Genomic DNA, 4,930 nt, shown 5'->3' on the forward strand with positions numbered 1-4,930 from the left:
ACTTTGGATCAAATCTTAGAGGCAATTAAGTAGTGCTACATGGTATATTTAGATTTTACGAAGATGCACAGGTAGCCATTCTGCACCTGTCTTCCATTGTGCACCTGGAAGAACTCCAGACATTAAATGGATGGCCGGCCATGAATTTCTGAGTCTCCCCGCTCTTGGAGGCAGAGGTCTCCGAGTTTGCTGCAGCTGTTTGACGTGCTGTCCACGTCAGATGCTTCCATATGAAAATCACTGCGCCTAGCCTGCCCACGCTATGAAAGCCAGGATGAGTAAAACACATGCTTCCTGAAGAGACACAGGAAAGTTACTTTTTCTCAAGTTTAGGACACTGTAACTTACCTTGTCTACAACGGTCTCGAGGGAAAGGAGGAAAGTCGTGGTGGGGGTAGGAGGGCATCTCTTGCCTTATCCCTCAAATACAATGACTTGAAAGCCATTATACCAAAGGTACATAATGCAAATATTCACACTACGATTTACAGTAATAAAAGCATTATTACAATGTGCCCAATTAGGAACTATTATAAGACCAATTAAAGCTGTCAAAATAGAACAAAAAATCAACATGTTTTTTTTCCCTAGAGGACTGGGATACGGTGAGACTCATTATTAACCCGTAATTTGAGGGCAGAAGATTGCTTTCAGTTTGAATTAAAATCTAGGCTCTTAAGAAAAGAGGGATCCAAGGTATGTTCCTCTCCAACAGGCATCGCTTAAGCAAATGTAATCACAACAGTAGAAGCATTTTGTAATACCCAGGGCAGACACTTAAAAAAATCTGAATACAGAAGTATCTATTCAGTTCAGCTTTAGCATCCAACACAATTCTGACATTTGCAATCCACGTGTCAGCATTCAGCTCACTGCAGGAAATAAGACAAAATGGCATTTAGTTTACCTGGAGAGGATGGTCAGACAGCCCTTAAGGAATCTAATTAAAATGTAGCTAGTTACCAGAGCAGTGCATCACACTGTGCTGCCATAGTAACCAGGGGTCCCATAGACTTTCGGGGCCATCTGAGGGCATGTTTGCAAGAGGCACTAAACTGACTGCCTGTGGTATATTTTGAATGACCTGAAACCTCTGAATGATTTGCTGATGTTAACCTATGAAAGAAAATAATTAACTCCTGCATGCTCAGACAATGGCCCAGTCTCAGGAGTCAATTTATTCTTATTACTATTTTTTATGAAATACTGCTCCCCACAGCTTATTTAAGAATTGCAAGACTTATTCACAACATGAGAGCAACAAAGTAGTTTAATTTGATTCCCTAATAGAGAAACATTAGAGCAATCAAGACCTGTGGGCTGTGGAAGAGATTATGAACAACAGAAATACGTATTCTACTTAGGCTGCTGTTTCCAGTGTTATTTCCTGAAGTATCAGGCATCTGACTGCTCTCAGTGGTTGCTTTTGGTAGATGAGGCTCTGCTAGCACACTAGGAAAAATCACACTACAGGGCTTTTCTTCCTGAATCTAGAACAGGAAGATCCTTAAACAGCATTAATAATTATAAAAACAGTATCTTATATCCTGGCCTGTCCTGACATTAACTGTCCATGGACACAATCAATAGGTTTGCCATGGAGGCATTAAGATTAATTTTAACAGCAAAGACATCCAAGTCAAGAGATTCTTTTAACGTATTGCCTGTGAAGGAGACTGCAAATTCTTAGTGGGTTGTAGCAGGTTATAATGAAAGATTTCTGCAAGGGAGTGCAGGACTTTCAGCTCCATTAAGCAATTTAGCTATTGATGAAAATACTCACAAGTTGTTTGAAATGATCAAGGGGATTTTTAATTGTTTTTAAGAAAGAGCTTGATAGCAATTCTTCTGAAATAAATGAGTTTCCTTAAAAATATGGTGTTGGGACTAGGGAATGACATAGGAAATTGAAGCACCGTTTTTCTAAGCACCGTGAAACCAATAAGTTAATGTGATTTTGGCTCATAGTACTACACCATTAGCTCCCATGTTATATGTCCAGGATAGGTACATACCTGTCAAGATCTATTCCAGGCTGGGTGTGCTAATACCAGGAAGGTTGCAGAAAGCCAGAAAGGAGCTCAGTACAAGAATAAGTTGAGCCTCCAGGGTTTTGGGTGTCTTTTTGTACACAGAGACATGCATTATGTGGTTGTGCCTAAGTTTCCTTAATTATAAAAACAGACAATCATATTTACTGGTTTTAAGATCCATGCCACAGAACACTGGCAAGACTAACTGTAAGGCAAATTCAAAATCCCACTCAGGATTACAGAACTTTAAAAGAAAAAACCCACTGTATTGTTCAGGTTAGAGGCAACATTTGATCCAAAATAACAGATAATAAAACACGAGAGAAAGAAAAACATCTCACATTTAAATCCTTTTACTATGTGGAAAAGTATGCAGGCAACATAATAACTAAAATTACCATGTCTAAAAACAGACAGTAGACTGTATTTTTGCTAAATGGGACTCTATACAAGGAAAATTGATTGCAATTAATCCATCACTCTTCTGTATAGCCCAGCACTTTAACAACCTTGAAACAGTAATTCTTCAAAAGGCCTGACAATTTCCTGATAATGTGCTGCAACCCGTTATTAATTGCTTCATTCACTCAGGTTCTCCTTACAACAGAAAGTTTATTAGCACTACAAATGAATCTATTTTGTCAACAATTTACTCCAGCTGAGGTACCAGCCCCGATACTCTCATTCTTCATCCTGTTTTTGATATAGACTGGGCTTCTATTTGCTCATTTTGTTCCTCCAGTTCCTTTGCAGGAAGTAACACAGCCTGAATGCTTTAACACGGGCTTCTGGAAAGAAGGTGTTATAAATCATCACTAATTTAGAACTTAATTTTAATGGGTTACATTTTATTAGCTTCAGTTGAACACCATTATTTACAGACACAAGTTAATAAAACACATCACAAACCAATAGATTTTGAACGGCTAATATTTATAGGTGCATAGTTCATGCTCAATTACTTTTTTATATGTATAATACATACACGTATATATAAAGCTCTCACAATAAGTCATCTCTGCACAGAAAGAATAGTCATAGGAAACAAATAAAAATTGTATCATAAACAATATCAAATTACTGACAGCCTATCAACAAAACATGTACAGAGTTAGAAATAAGCAGTAGACACTTAGGTGTTTTTATTTAATATTTTCTTTTTTAACTTTTAAACTTGAAGCCACAATATCCACAGCACAACAATGACCCTGCCAACCAGCTTTCATTTCAGCAGTAGGGAAATGCTGAAACAAGGTGGATGCAGTCACAGATACTCCAATCATTGCTGATGGAAGACTTCAAAATACACTGTAAAAACTGTAAAAAAATTTTACGACTGGGCACATTGGAACTCAGCACTTGTACATGATGGGACGTCTTTAGTAGTTAGTAGATTTCAGGAGATAGAAAGGAAGGAAAGGACTCTCATGCTTCAGGTTCATAGTCTTGATACTCTTCCTAATGAGGAGAGCAGAAATCAGCGCTACTAGTATTTTAGATAAATACAACCTACTTTCACTGCTTGTTCTAATCCTAGTGGATTCAATGCCAAAATACTATGAATTTTCATATGATCAAGACCATTTATTCTTATTTTGTCACATATTCCAGATACTGTACCTTATAAGCTGTGATATTTACAGGAGAATTAGGCTTTTACTGTGGTTAACACGCCACTCAGCTGATGTTGCCAGGAACTCACGAGGCCACCCATGGCAATTCACTTGGAGAGGGAGGAGGACCACCTCTGGGCTGAACAGCACACCAGGTGCTGCAGATACTTGTATGAGTCAGTAAATAATTCAAATATGTGTTTAACTGCAGGTATGTGAGCAGCCCCCATAATTTCAGTGATATTCGAGGTGTTAGCTATCAAGTGTGCCTTTAAGTTTTTTACTGGATCATGGCCTAAATGTTTTACACCTCTCATTTTCAGCCTAATTATCTGCAGTATTGTAAAACTGACACTCCAACTAAAAATGCATCATGCCTGACATTGTAGGAATATATTAGATAGCAGGTTAATGAAAAACAGTAAAATAATTTACTCCCATAATTGCATTAACTACAAGAGTATAATGGTGAATTACTGTTTTACAAAGCATGATGATTTGATAAACGACCAAGCTATTAAAACAACTTATGAAGTTGCAGTCCCCATATTTCCTATCAAACATAAGAAAAAGATACAAGTTTACTGTGGATTACTCAGAAACCCAGGCACGAGTGTGTCAAAACACACACAATATTTTCCCATTAAACTTCCTTACTATCAAGAAAACAATGGATTTTCTGATTCCCAGCACCACACCCTCTGGGAGATCTTGGCCAAAGAGACTGCATTTCTTCTGGGCCCTTGCAACTCACAGCACCAGCCAGTACCAGGCAAATGTAACTCCAGCATGCAGCCCCCTCCTCTGCCCTTCTCCTACGGGCATTCACAGCAAATACCACAACAGATTTACCTCTGGAGGCATTTCGTAAGCCTCGTTCTCAGGATCCACAGGAACATCTGTATTATTCACCATTCCCTCCTGCAGGAAACCTTCTTCATTCTACATTTAAAACAGGGAAAGAAGAGTGTCAGACTGTGACTGCTTGCCTCATCTTTTGCAAAGTGTGTCTTTCCTCCCCATCAGTGGTTGACTTCTTGGCCTGTCCAGGGGTTGTGAAAAGCTAGAGGACATCAGCTCCAGGGAGATCTTCCCCATATTCCATAAGGTTATCCATGGGAATGTCTACTATCATCTTTCTGAATAGCTGAAGTGTTGATCATAGAATCATACAATGATTAGGATTGGAAAGGACCTTAAAGGTCATCTAGTTCCAACCCCACTGCCATGGGCAGGGACACCTTGATATCCTTTTTCTCTCTTGCCACAGACAGGCCAAGAAGT

At 38.8% G+C, this 4,930-nt stretch overlaps 1 long non-coding RNA gene across 1 annotated transcript; it reads right to left on the bottom strand.

Moving 5' to 3' along the window:
* Positions 1 to 2,860: 2,860 nt before the first annotated feature.
* Positions 2,861 to 4,590, bottom strand: LOC104523755 (uncharacterized). The gene is made up of 2 exons (XR_728001.2): positions 4,499 to 4,590; positions 2,861 to 3,491 (listed from the first exon to the last, which is right to left on the bottom strand). It is a non-coding gene; the product is annotated as an uncharacterized LOC104523755 (long non-coding RNA).
* Between the last annotated feature and the right edge of the window lie 340 nt (positions 4,591 to 4,930).

Source organism: Antrostomus carolinensis, unplaced genomic scaffold, assembly GCF_000700745.2.
Source record: "Antrostomus carolinensis isolate BGI_N321 unplaced genomic scaffold, ASM70074v2 scaffold25454, whole genome shotgun sequence".
NCBI classification, from domain to species: domain Eukaryota; kingdom Metazoa; phylum Chordata; class Aves; order Caprimulgiformes; family Caprimulgidae; genus Antrostomus; species Antrostomus carolinensis.